The sequence below is a fragment of the Acinonyx jubatus genome, chromosome E4, assembly GCF_027475565.1.
Source record: "Acinonyx jubatus isolate Ajub_Pintada_27869175 chromosome E4, VMU_Ajub_asm_v1.0, whole genome shotgun sequence".
Taxonomy (NCBI): domain Eukaryota; kingdom Metazoa; phylum Chordata; class Mammalia; order Carnivora; family Felidae; genus Acinonyx; species Acinonyx jubatus.
Genome location: NC_069395.1, coordinates 5,807,162 through 5,821,949, shown reverse-complemented (window position 1 = coordinate 5,821,949; position 14,788 = coordinate 5,807,162). Strand labels below are relative to the sequence as shown.

Sequence of the window (14,788 nt, the reverse complement as noted above, 5' to 3'; positions counted from 1 at the left end):
TGGACAAGTCTACACTACGCTATGCTCAGGCAGGTGTAAATACCATCAGCCACCATACAGCGCTTTACAACACCATTGACTATATTCCCCGGGCTGTATCTTTCATCCACATGACTTATTCATTCCATAGCTGGAAGTCTGTACCTCCCATTCCCTTTCACCGATTTTGCCCTTCCCCCCACTCCCTCCCCACCGGCCACCAGCAGTTTGCTCTCTATTTATGGGGTCTGTTTCTACTGTTTGTTCATTTGTTTTGCCTTTTAGATTCCACTTATAATTGAAATCGTCTGATATTTTTGTTTGACTTATTTCATTTAGGATATTCTCTAGGTCCAACCATATTGGTCTGTTCTCGGTAAGAGCTGTGAAAGATTTTTTTTTTTTTTTAGTTTTGTTATTCTATTTGAGAGAGAGAGAGAGAGAGAGAGAGAGAGAGAGAGAATCTTAAGCAGGCTCCACGCTCAGCACAGACTCTGACAAGGCTCCATCCCACAACCCCAGGATCATGACTTGAGCCGAAAGCAAGGATCAGATGTTCAACCCACTGAGCCACCCACGCTCCTGAAAGTTGTTTTTTTTTTTTTTAACCTTTTGGCTAATCTACCTGGAAAGCAATGATTTTGTGTCTTACCAAAATAATTTCCTGTGCTTCATGTTGTCTTTTTCAGGTCTTTGATTACTTAAGAAAATTCAGTCTTCTCAATATTAAAAGAGCTAAGTTTTAGCTCATATTAAAAGAGCTAAGTATCAGCTCTTTTATTATTTTATTAAGCTCAATAATATTTTATTAAGAGCTCATAACTATGTAACCTTCCATATTTGCCTTTAAAATCTTTTATTGTCACTTTCATTAAATAGGTAATTATGTATTATTTCATAATGATCTGCGATTTTATTTAGTCAAATGTTCAAACCCTTTGCCATTTTGACAACTTTTCTAAATCATTCTAAATAGAGTCTTTGTGATTTCAGATTTCCTACAGGGTCCCTGGAAACCTCAAAGGACTTATCACCTCTGTGAAGGAGAGATATTAAACTAATTAGGCTTATTTGGTATGTTAAGTTATATGGGAAGCATTGAAAAATAAGAAGTGATGTTAAACCTTCTTAGGTTATACGCATGTGGATCTATTTACTGATTTAGGTATTCCAGAAATTGTTTAAAGGTTCTAGAAATTTGTCAGTAGTCTCATTGTTCAGTTATTACCCTAAATTATTTTTTGCCACAGAAATAACTACACTTGCTTGTGAAATGAACTCTCATCAGATCTTTACCCATGGGCATTTTTAAGTTTTTTGGTCATTTAGAGGCAAATACTGTTCCAGTCTGATGCTTTTGTTACTGAACGATCTATCACAGCCACTAACTCAGGAAATGAATGAGTAAGCCCCGGTGCACTGCCCTGGCCAACTGCTCCAACTAGGGGAATGAATCCCAAGGGCCCTGGACAAATCAAGGTCACCTCTCCTGTCTGGGTTTGCCAAGACTGTGGCCTAACAAGCAGCCAAACTCATCACTCAAGAAGACAATAATGCAACAGATGAGGTTTGGGAAGAGAAAGGGGAAAATTGGTTTTGGTGCCAGCAGCCAGGGGAGGTGAGAGACAATCAAGCCTTCCCAACCAACTGCTTCACCTACAAGATGGACACCTAGAATTTCATAAGGAGAGGTGGGGGGGGAGGGGCAGTACATACAAGAGAGCAGGCCGAGAGCACATGATCATGGGTGGGGGTCAGTATGTGTTCTTGATCATTGACCAGGAAAGGGGTGTATGGGGGTGGTCTTCTAAGCATCTCTTGCTATCAGGGCTTTTCTGGCCTGATGGTTGGAATGTTCTCTGGTCCTTGCAAATACTTTCATCAATGCCTCAAGAAAGTGCAATAAGAAATGAGCACAATGGGGGGCACCTGGCTGGCTCAGTCTGAAGCATATGACTCTTGATATCAGGGTCCTGAGTTCAAGCCCCACACTGGGAAAGGAGCCTACTAAAGAAACAAACAAACAAACAAACAAACAAAATGAGCACCATGGGTTTCAGTTAGAGCATGAATTAAGTGGTCTTATTTGTTTCTGTTTTTAAATGTTGGGATCTACTTTTGAGCAAGAGAGTCCCTGACACTTTTACAAAAGTGAGACTCATAGAAACAACCCTACTAAGAATTCTTGACTACTAATGATGGGGTTTTGGAGTAGTGGTTTTGGAGCTGATGGCCAAGAAAAAAGACATCTTTGGTGCAAAAAGGTGATTTTATTAAAGCACAGGGACAGGACCCACGGGCAGGAAGAGGGACACTGGGGTAGTGAGGAGTGACTCGTTATATACTATGGAGTCGGGGGAGGTAAAGGCCAAAGGGAAGCATCTACAAGGACTTTCATATGCTAAAGAAGACTCAAAAGATGCCAGGGGTTTTGCTATCATCAAGCTAAGGTTGTTTTCCCTCTAGGAAGGCATTAACATTACCGCAGTAGGGGGTTCCTGGAGAAATGTTCTACTCTGTTTTTGCCTCAAGTATTTGTCACTGGGCTGCCAGTTATAAGGAAATTTAATCTCACCTGCCATTTCCTTCTTGCCTTGGTTCCCCATATCACGATGGAAGGGTGAGGTTGGGGCTCCAAGAAACCGAGTCTACAGGTTTCTGGAGATTAGGCGATTGATAAGATCGCCTTTTTCTTGTAATTTACCAAGATATTTGTAAACTGATGGAGACCCCAGTGCTCCGTGACTGTGATCTCTGATCAGTTAACCATGTTTTCCCCTTTCCTTTGTTCCTGGGCAGCCAGGAGAGCCTGAGGAATGTCACACCTGGGGTGGGGGGCGCGCTGTGTTTGCGGGTGACAGCTTGCCTGAGGCTCCCTCCTCGCTGCCACTGTTGCCAAATTACAAAGTGTTGAAATTTGAGTGTATATTTCACAACTGAGGGAAGCCCCACCTGACATCTGGTCCTCTACAAATGCCAGAGAAATCAAAATCAAGCTCATTAGAATGAGAACATGCTGACACCACTACAGGGACTTCTTCCGCCCAACACACTGGCATTAGAATCCTGGTGCCTTCCCCTCTCATCACGACCCCCTTTCACCCTTTCATACCTGCTTTGCCATTCTTCTTTCTCATTCTGCCAGTTGGAAATGTAATGCTGTTGCAGGATTTTCTTTACCTCAATACCCACGGTTGGTTGTCCCGCGGCTTCGAAGACTACCGAGATGGGCACAAAATGAGTAGCAGGCAAGAGCTTATTAGAGTGTAAGATCAGAAAGAGTAGGAGGAAAGCTCACTTTACAGTGCAGACATTAGAAAGTGAATGCCCGAGGATCACAGGCCATGGGCCTCGTTTTGGGAGGTTCTGGTCACAACCCCCTTCCCTTCCCCCTTGTTCCTTCTCAGCTCCTACCCTTATTGGCTGGATAACTCTGGGTGCTGGGTTGTCCATTCCTGATTGACTGGTTTCCACTGTAGGAGGAGTGACCTATGGCCATACTTAGGTCTTTCAGTCAAATTCCTGAGGGAAACCTGAGGGGGAGTAGGTGGGGTCTGTTACATTCTTTTTTATTTTTTTTAATTTAGTTTTTTATTTTTAAAATTACATCCAAATTAGTTAGCATGTAGTGCAACAATGATTTCAGGAGTAGATTCCTTAGTGCCCCTTCCCCATTTAGCCCATCCCCCCTCCCACAACCTTTATTCTCTATATTTATGAGTCTCTTCTGTTTTGTCCCCCTCCCTGTTTTTACATTATTTTTGTTTCCCTTCCCTTATGTTCATCTGTTTTGTCTCTTAAAGTCCTCAGCTGAGTGAAGTCGTACGATATTTGTCTTTGACTAATTTCACTTAGCATAATACCCTCCAGTTCCATCCACATCTTTGCAAATGGCAAGATTTCATTCGTTTTGATTGCCGAGTAATACTCCATTGTATCTATATACCACATCTTCTTTATCCATTCATCCGTCAAGGGACAGTTTGGGCTCTTTCCATACTTTGGCTATTGTTGAAAGTGCTGCTAGAAACACGGGGGTGCATGTGTCCCTTTGAAACAGCACACCTGTATCCCGTGGATAAATCCCTAGTGGTGCAATTGCTGGGTCGTAGGGTAGCTCTATTTTTAGTTTTTTGAGGAGCCTCCATACTGTTTTCCAGAGTGGCTGCACCAGCTTGCATTCCCATAGGGGCCTGTTACATTCTTAAGAGGAACCTTGAGCCTGAGGGAGTCAGACACTCCCAGCATTATTCCAAAATAAGTGTTTTTCCCCCACCCAGGGACCTCAAATCCTAATCCTATTTTATCCTATCTTTTCCTACCATAATGCTATCATCTGTATTTCTGGAGCTCTAGCATAGGGGGTAACCTATATGATTTTTGAGTTTGCCACCAAAGACCACACTTGGTCCACGATGCTGCTGATCCTGTCATTCTGCCCGTTAAAAACTTCTCCCTGATTTCCAGTGCTTCAGTTTAATGGACCAAATGAAGCCCCTTCTCTGATGACTGAACATGAGGCATGCTGAGGGGGCCAAAGCACAAACTAGCACCCCGCCCCACCCCCACCCCTGGTGGGATCTGTGTGATGGGACACTCCTGCTACCCAAGAACAAAGGAAAGGGGTTTAAGTGCTTGCCATGGTGATGTGGGAAACTAAGGCAAATGAAAAATTAAATTCCCTTACTGTCTATATTCCATTGACAAGTCCTTGAAACAGGCAGAGTGACCTCCCTCTAGGAGCTCAGCTGCAAAAAGGATGACACTTTGCTAGTGGCAGAAGAAAACCTTGGCTTAATACTGTCCCAACCTTGAGGATCCTGTAATTCACTTCCTTTATTTCAACTGCCCCAGGTTATATGCCGGCAATCATGCTCCAAGCTTATGCCCCCCTCCCCCCCACCGCCCCTCATATGCATCTGAAGGGTCTCAAGACTGAGGTTTCATTAAAGGTGATAAATAGTGTTTCTCCACCAACAGCTAGCCCCTCAAGGTCCTGGAATCCTTGCTTCCAAAATTCCTTAGACTTAATCTATCCCTGATCCTCTCCCAACCTGAAGGCATATAATGAGTTACTGTCACAACCCCAGTGCAGCTCTTCCTGTCCACGGGTCCTGTCCCCGTGCTTTAATAAAATCACCTTTTTGCACCAAAGACACCATCAAGAATTCTTTATTGGTCGTTGGCTCTGGACCACCCCACCATCACTCCAAAACTTCATTATTCTCTATCATGTCAGACTCCCTAAAATAAAGGACATAAAACTTGTTCCTTCATTGTCATTTGACAAAACAAAAGCATAGAGTAATATATAGTTAACACATTAAGAGACCAAAACTAATAGTTATATAAGCATATGAATGCTTACCGGGGAGGGGGTATTTTATACATATTATCCTTAACACAACAATTTCAGAAGGTAAAGTATATCATCCTCTGCACATGAAGAAACAGTTAAAGGATAAACCGAGGCATATTAAAATGTCTTAGTTTATTTGAGCAAAAATCAATTCCTGTTGGGAATCTGGAGTGTTTTGGAGCAGTCCACCGACAGAAGCTTGGGGAAAGACTTCTATAGAGAAAAGGTGATGGCAAAGCAAGGTAATCATTTTATTGGCTCTCGCTTAAGCAGTTGCATTATTTGCAAAAGCCTAGTTGGCTGTTGTTGATTTTTTGTGAAGGGGAGCAGAATATGCCGCCCCAAAACATGCCTCTTTAGCATATTTTTAAGTAAGAGCAGACACAAGAGAAGCTCTGAAAACCAAGTAGGAGTTAACTTTATATTTACATTTATAAGGGAATCTCCACGTTTTAAGGGTGTCTCTCTCGGTACCAAGATGAGAAGGATGACTCTGAATCACAAGAAACCCTTATCAATGGAGAGGGCACAGACTTAAGTCTCTGTAAGAACTTTATGTTTTTCTATGCTTTTGCCAGTAACTTCCTATAACTGGTTCCCCCTTCCAATTTTTTATTCTTTTGTCTTTAGCTGAAGATAACATTTAAAGTGATGGCTTGGGCCATCTTGGGGAGTCACTCAGTTTTCCTGGATGTTTCCCTTGTTTTTTTTTTTTAATTTTTTTTATGTTTATTTATTTCTGAGACAGGGAGAGACAGAGCATGAGTGGGGGAGGGGCAGAGAGAGAGGGAGACACAGAATCCAAAGCAGGCTCCAAGCTCTGAGCTGTCAGCACAGAGATGATTTAAAAATCAGGAAGTCCCCCCCCACCCCCCCCACCAAAAAGTCAAGAAATTCCAGTGATTACAAGCATGGATTTTGGAGACAGACAAACCCAGATGATCAAAAATCTCACCCTTGCTAGCTGTGTAATCTGTAAAAAAAAATTTATTTTTTTTACACTTTATTTATTTTTGAGAGAGAGAGAGCACAAGTGGAGGAGGGACATAGAGAGAGAGACAGAGACAGAGACAGAATCCGAAGCAAGCTCCAGGCTCTGAGCTGTCAATACAGAGCCCCATGCAGGGCTCAAACTCACAAACTGTGAGATCACGACCTGAGCCAAAATCGGACGCTTAACCGACTGAGCCACCTAGGGTCCCCGAGCTGTGTGATCTTTGATATGTTATCTGATGAGGGAGCAGAAGGCAAGCTGAGGGCCAAGCACAAGCTAACAACCCCCCACCTCCAGGTAGGATATGTGTGATAGTCCTCTGGCACTCCTGACTGCCCAAGGACAAAGGAAAGGGACAGAAAACCAATGGTTAACTGATAGAGCTCACAGTCCTTCGGGACATGAGACGCCTTCAGTTTATAAATATCTTAGTAATATTACAAGAAAAGGGCAATCGTGTCAATAGCCTAATCTCCAGGAACTCCTACTGTGTTAACGATAATGCTTTGCTAGAAGAAAGACAACCTTAGCTTGACAATAGTAAGGTCCCTGGCATTTTATGAGTCCTCTTTAGCATATGAAAGTCCCTCTGGAGGTTTCCCTTTGGCCTTTACCTCCCCTAACTCCATAGTATATAACCAGTCACTGTTCACAATCTCAGGGCAACGCTTTCTGTCCGGTCCCCATGCTTTAATAAAATCACCATTTTTGCACCCCAAAGACTTCTCAAGAATTCTTTCCTGGCTGTCAGCTCTGGATGCCCATCGCTCCAAAATCCCATCAGTCATAACTGTCATTAAAGGACCGGGAGAGTCTAGTCTACTGCTTCCAGTGGGGAACATTATCTATGGACCCCCTTTGGAAAGGGCCAATTAATGCTATAAACTCCAAGGACCCCACTGCCAGACACTCTCCGATTCTGGCCGCTTGATACAGAAGGTGCTCTTTGCTCTTCGCTGCTTGGCTGGGTTTTGTTTCTCTTCCTCTTAATACTCTGACCACCCTTTTAGTGGATCCCCGTGATTGTTTTATCAGTTCTCTCTAGGGTTTCCTCATTACAGCCACTTCCTTAAGAACTAAGCCACCCTATGCAGCACTACAATCAGCTGCTGATCCAAAAGAAGAGAAAGCCTGGGAGGAAAGACAACCAGAAGGGAAGAAAGGAGAAAGAATGACTGAGTTATGGAGACTCTGGTTTGAGGTATCTCGGCCAGGTCCCCGCACTAACCTCACCAGTCTACCCCAGAAACGTCCTCTGAGAACTCATGTCTTTGTGCTAAAACATTGTCATCTTTAACAACCTCTTAGAAATGCAAATGCCCTAAGCTAAGTGGGTCATTAACTTCAGAGTATGCATTTGTTTACTGTTTCCCAAGGCAGCAAGGTACTGAAGAATTTTGATGACAGGAGAAGGAACTACTATGACAGGCTATTTCCCAGGAAGCTGAGAGCCATGACAAAGTGGCGGGGGGGGGGGGGGGGGGGGAGGGGGGGGGCTTAGACAACAAAAGGCTATCCCTGGGGACCTAAGTTAGGAAGGAAGAGATGAGACCTGATTTTAGACCTACCTTTCCCACTCAGTGGTCTTGGACAAGGCATTTTGCTTCTCTGGACCTCAGCAGAATGAAGGGAATGGACAGGATGCTCTTTATCAGATAGGACTTTTGCAAATATTCTCTTCCAGTCTGTGACTTGTCTTCTGATTCTCTTGACAACATTGTCTGTAGAGCAGAAGTTGCTAATTTTAATAAAATCCATCTTGTCGATTCTTTCTCTAATGGAGCATACTGCTGTGTTACACGTAAAAAAGTTATCATCATATCCAAGGTCATCTAGATTTTTCTCCTTTGTTGTCTTCCAGGAGTTTTAAAGTTTTGCATTTTACATTCAGGTATATGGTCCGTTTCATGGGCAGGAGACACAAAAAAACTTCCATGTTGTTCCGCCATCTTGGCTCCTCTCAGGTCAATGGTCCATTTTGAGTTACTTTGTGTGAAGGGTTTTAGGTTGGGGGCTAGATTCACTTCTTTGTAGGTGGGTGTCCAGTTAGTTGTTCCAGCACCATTTGTTGAAGAGACTCTTTTTTTCTCCATTGGATGGCTTTTGCTTCTTTGTCAAACATCGGTTGAGTGTATTTATGGGTCTATTTCTGGGCTCTCTATTCTGTTCCATTGATCTATTTGTCTATTCTTTTGCCAATAACCAGATGTCCCTTAAGAATTCTTGTTCTAACCAGTTCTTCCTATTCATTGACCTATATGTTAATGAAGATAAACGTGGACTTATATTGGGCCGGAAACGTTTCCTCTACCCTACAATATTCTTTTGGTTAGTCTAAGAATTAATTTGACTTGCAACAGATTAACAGGGGAAAATCAATTTAATTGCATTCATACAGGGGCTCCATCAGGATAGGAGGCCCCCGGTCAGTCAGGCAATTAAGTCTTATACGCCATCCAGAGCTAAGGAGAAAGAGGTAAGGGCCTGGAACTTGATTTTTTTTTTTTAATTTTTTTAACGTTTACTTATTTTTTTTGACACAGAGAAAGACAGAGTATGAATAGGGGAGGGTCCGAGAGAGAAGGAGACACAGAATCAGAAACAGGCTCCAGGCTCTGAGCTGTCGGCACAGAGCCCGACACGGGGCTCGAACTCACGGACTGTGAGATCATGACCTGAGCCGAAGTCGGACGCTTAACTGACTGAGCCACCCAGGCGCCCCAGGTCAGTTCATAAGGGAAGGAAGTCAATTCATAAGAAGATGAAAAAGAGTACATGTTTTGTAAACAAATATCTGCTGGACCATACAGAAACAATGGAACGTAACTTCCTCCCTGTGTACCCCTAAATCACATCGTACTGTAATCCTCTATGGTGATATGGTGGTAGCTCCCTTTCTGGAGAAGATCCTTGGTCTAAGTTCCTTTAGGCAGTTACTGTAAGATCAAAAGTTCTTCTTGAACCTTTGGTTTCTTAAAAGTAATTAACCTACAATTATCCACATGCCAAAGAGACTCATTTTGGGGCGGTGAATTTTGCTCCTTTGAAACTTCTCCAAAAAGTTTTTTAGTCCAGAGGCTAAGTTGGTAGATGATTTCATCTTACTGACAACAGTCTCTTAGTCCTGACAATAAGTCAGTTCAGTTAAACTCATTTCAGAAGACAGCGATGCAGGTATGCTCCCAAAATTAGGCCAATGGTTCAAGTAATCAGGTATTAAATAAGAGACATTTTTATGGGGATAAAAGAAAAAAAAACATTAGTTAATGATTGGAGCAAATTATCAATTCAGCTTCTGAGTGCTGAAGGCAGCCAGTTGAGATGACTTTTAAGTGTTCATCTTGAAGCACATCTAGACGGAGTGAGAGCAGGCCGTGTCAATCTGGCATGAAGATTATCCATACATGAGCTGTTGTGGTGATTTCTCTAAACTTTATGTTAAGTCATTCATATTTCGTTGGTAGGGCTTCAGGTAAAAGAGTAGCTTCATTTCCCGATGATTTCAAGTCAGATGGGTGAGACAAAAATTGAAAGCATTAGTTTGGAGAGTTGTCAACAGACATTAGAGGCCCCTGGTAGAGTCGGGATCTAGTCCAGTTTACAATGAACAGTATCAGAATCTAGTAATCCCAAAGGTGTGCTACTGAAACATTTTTTCCCTCCATAATCACCTCAATTTCTGGCAAAGATAAACAAAGTAAGACCAATCTATTTGCAACATAAGTCTAATTTCAGCAAAGTTGGCCTTTATTATTTGCATAATTTTATGATTTGCATAATGCTTTATTATTTGCAACAAGAATGGCAGTTAATCATATAGGCTGCAACTTCTCATAAGGAACCACCAAATTAAACTTCTGATCTCGAGACCAAGAAGCCAAGCCAAATACTTGCCATCGGACTTCACCTGCAAAATTTATAGATTTGGGTTCATTCCTCTCTTCTCAAGGTCCCTGAAATATCCTGAGATTCCTGCACCTGCCAGGAAGTGGCATTCTTTACTCACCTGGTAAGCTGCTGGGAACCCTGTAAGCAAGGTATCAGGCCAGTATTTCCAAAGGACTTCACTGGCTCCATAAAGTCAATCTTAGTTCCTTAAAGCTCTCTGACCACATCTGGGTCTATAGACATCTCTCTCAAAGAAGACATTCCAGTCAAAGCCTTGGTAATACAAGCAGTATTTCCAATCGTGTCCTGTTCCAAGGAGAATAGATTCTCATATGCAAATAAATATATTGGCATAAAAATAAGAATATTCACTAGGTTTTCCAATTCTGGAGGGGTCCAGAGGGAAGAAAAAGATAAATGTTTCCATTCTGCTTACAATTTGCCAAATTGCTATAAGTCATAGTTAGTTTAAGAAGAAATGTTTTGTTATATCTGAAAAAACAAAAAATTAAACAACCAGCAATATTTGAAACAAAAAGTCATAAAAGTTATAATCATCCTCAGTCTATTCAGTCCCATGTAATTAATTCTTGTTCTCCTTAAATCTGTTTTTTCCCCATTATTCCATTTTCTGGAATACTCAGTTCAGTTTCAAGATCTTTTTTTAAAAAATATTTGTGTGTTTGTTTGTTTGTTTATTTATTTAGAGAGAGAAAGAGAGTGTGGGGGAGGAACAGAGAGAGAGGGTGAGAGAGAATCCCAAGCAGGCTCTGCACTGTCAGCCTCACAAACTGTTAGATCATGACCCGAACCAAAATCAAGAGTTGGATGCTTCACTCACTCAGCCACCCAGGTGCCCCCAGTTTCATAATCTTAAAGGTGTTTTCTAGCAATCCTTATCAAAATAACACCAGCATTCTTTACAGAGCTACAACAAACAATCCTAAAATTAGTATGGAACCAAAAAAGGCCCCAATTAGCCAAAGCAATCTTGAAAAAGAAAACCAAAGCTGGAGGCATCACAATCCTGGATTTCAAGATATATTACAAAACTGTAATCATCAAGACACTGGCACAAAAACAGACACTCAAATCAATGGAACAGAATGGAGAACCCAGAAATGGACCCACAAACGTATGCCCAACTAATCTTTGACAAAGCAGGAAAGAATATCCAATGGAATAAAGACAGTCTCTTCAGCAAATGGTGCTGGGAAAACTGGGCAGCAACATACATAAAAATGAACCTGGACCACTTTCGTACACCATACACAAAAATAAACTCAAACTGGATAAAAGACCTAAACATAAGACTGGAAGCCATCAAATCCTCCAGGAGAAAGCAGGTAAAAACCTCTTTGATCTTGGCTGCAGCAGCTTCCTACTCAACACGTCTCCAGAGGCAAAGGTAACAAAAGCAAAAGTGAACTATGGGGACCACATCAAGATAAAAAGCTTCTGCATAGCGAAGGAAAGAATCAGCAAAACTAAAAGGCAACCGACAGAATGGGAGAAGATATTTGCAAACGACATATCAGATAAAGGGTTAGTATCCAAAATCTATAAAGAACTTATCAAACTCAACACCCAAAAAACAAATAATCCAGTGAAGAAATGGGCAAAAGACATGAATAGACACTTCTCCAAAGAAGACATCCAGATGGCCATCCAACACATGAAAAAATGCTCAACATCACTCATCATCAGGGAAATACAAATCAAAACCACAATGAGATACCACCCCACACCTGTCAGAATGGCTCACATTAAAAACTCAGGCAACAACAGATGTTGGGAAGGATGCAGAGAAAGAGGATCTCTTTTGCACTGCTGGTGGGAATGCAAACTGGTGAAGCCACTCTGGGAAACAGTATGGAGGTTCCTCAAAAAATTAAAAATGGAACTACTCTATGACCCAGCCATTGCACTACTAGGCATTTATCCATGGGATACAGGTGTGCTGTTTCAAAGGGACACATGCACCCCCATGTTTATAGCAGCCCTATCGACAGTAGCCAAAGTATGGAAAGAGCCCAAATGTCCATTGATGGATGAATGGATAAAGGAGATGTGGTATACATATATATATATATATATATATATATATATATATATATGTATATACACACAATGAAGTATTACTCGGCAATCAAAAAGAATGAAATCTTGCCATTTGCAACTACATAGATGGCACTAGAGGGTGTTATGCTAAGCAAAATTAGTCAGAGAAAGACAAACACCATATGACTTCACTCATGAGGACTTTAAGAGACAAAACAGATGAACACAAGGAAGGGAAACAAAAATAAAAACAGGGAGGGGGACAAAGCATAAGAGACTCATAAATATGGAGAACAAACAGAAGGTTACTGGAGGGGTTGTAGGTGGGGAAATGGGCTAAATGGGTAAGGGGCATTAAGGAATCTACTCCTGAAATCATTGTTGCACTATATGCTAACTTGGATGTACATTTAAAAAGTAATTAATTAAAAAATAAAAAAATTAAAAAGAATAAAAAATTTAAAAAAGGTGTTTTCTAGGGGTGCCTGGGTGGCTCAGTCAGTTGAGCGTCTGGCTTCAGCTCAGGTCATGATCTCATGGTTTGTGAGTTTGGGCCCCGTGTTGTCGGTCTCTGTGCTGACAGCCCAGAGCCTGGGGCCTGCTTCGGATTGTGTCTCCCTCTGTCGCTGCCCCTCCCCCGCTCAAGCTCTGTCTCTCTCTCTCTTTCAACAATAAACATTAAAAAAAAATTTTTTAAGGTGTTTTCTAGGTTCCATTTCATGAGTCTCCCTTAAGATGAAGCACTTTTTCAGGAATTCTTTTGTAAAATCATCTGAGTAAAAAAGTAAACATACGATATTTTCAGACAATAACTAGATTTATGACTGATAATGTTATACATATCACATATCATAATTTTAGGAATTTTATAGAATATCTAGAACATTTATATTGATAATATTTACCCACACAGCATAATCTAAGAAGGTTTTACGTCACTTATTTGACAATGTTTCCCATGTAATGTAACATATCAAATAAGCTTACTTAGTTTAATAGCTTTCTTTTATAAAGAGAGAACAAATGTTTTGTTTTTTTTTTCAAGGACCCTCTTGAAAAAGTTATTCTGAGGTTTAAGAAAAAAAAAAAGCTTCGTTTAGGATTTGATTTTTTGGAACTTTGTGAAAAATATTAAAAAGTTGGGGTGCCTGGCTGGCTCAGTTAAAAGGGCATAAGATGCTTGATCTTGGGGTCATGAGTTCAAGTTCCACACTGGGTGTAGAGATTACTTAAAGATAGATAGATAGATAGATAGATAGATATAAATAAGTAAGTAAATGAACTTAAATAAATATGTGTGTGTGTATAAAAGTTTTAAAAACACTTAATCAAATAGGATCATAAGTTACTATGTAGTACTAATGATACTTAGTTATCCATTTAACCATGGTGACAAAGATTTTGCAGGCAAACACAGAACATTAAATGGCTGATGGAAGGGAAAACGTAGGTCTTATAATATTGAGAAGATTCAGTTTTCTTAAGTAATCAAAGACCTGATTAAGACCACATGAAGCACCAAATATTATTTTGATAAACACAATTTTTTTTTTGTTTTCTGGGCACATTACTTTAAAGGCAAAGAAAAACCCTTCATAATCTCTTGATACTAAGAGCAGACCAATAGTCCAAGAAAAGTTTGTCCTCCTAACCCATAGAAAAACCAAATTTGGAGGTGCCTGCTAGTTCAGTTGATAGAGAATGCAACTCTTGATGTTGGGGTTGTGACTTCGAGCCTCATGTTAGGTGTAGAGATTCCTTAAAAATGAAATCTTAAAGCCAAATTTTAATTTTGTACCAGCTTACTTTTGACATTAAAACTCATTACTTAATTAAATTCATTCCAATATTAGCCAGTCTTCGAATTTTGTGACCATACATAAAATTTACCTTCAAAGATTTCTTGCCCATAAACCTTCTACAACTTATTATTATTTTTTTTTTTGACATTCAGATTTTGTCCTTTCTCTTTCCCATAACGAGTTTTACTTTAGGACAAGTTTTCTTTCTTTTCCCTCGACAAAACAAATCCATATCTTTTTCTTATCCTACTTTAATTGTACTATTATTTCTAGTAGTTTTAACTACATATATTAATTAAAATTAACCCTTAAAACTGTTTTTAGGTATGTATACTGGTGCGGAGAACAAAGGCAAAACAAATACAGAAAAAGTTAAGGTTTCTTATAACTTACAGCCTAGTGGCGAGTACTTGAGACAGAGTGACCTTCCTCTGGGACTTCAGCTGCCTCAATGTGAATACTTCCCTAAAAGCAAAAGACAACCTTAGCTTGATCTTAGCCCAACCTCCAGGATCTGGTAAGTCTACTTTAACATATGAAAATCCATTTGGAAACTTCCTTTATCTCTACCCCCCAAGATATATATTGGCCATCATCCTCCAAGCATAGGGTCCCCTGATACACATCTGGAGGGTCTCATGACTAAGGGTTTACCAGACAGTAGGAAATGACCTTATCCTAACAACAGCTTGCCCCTCAAGGGGG

The 14,788-nt window shown here is 40.7% G+C and overlaps 1 long non-coding RNA gene across 1 annotated transcript; it reads right to left on the bottom strand.

The window, feature by feature from the left end:
- Positions 1-164: 164 nt before the first annotated feature.
- On the bottom strand, positions 165-14,527 carry LOC128313042 (uncharacterized). The gene is made up of 3 exons (XR_008293159.1): positions 14,477-14,527; positions 7,901-10,526; positions 165-1,983 (listed from the first exon to the last, which is right to left on the bottom strand). It is a non-coding gene; the product is annotated as an uncharacterized LOC128313042 (long non-coding RNA).
- Between the last annotated feature and the right edge of the window lie 261 nt (positions 14,528-14,788).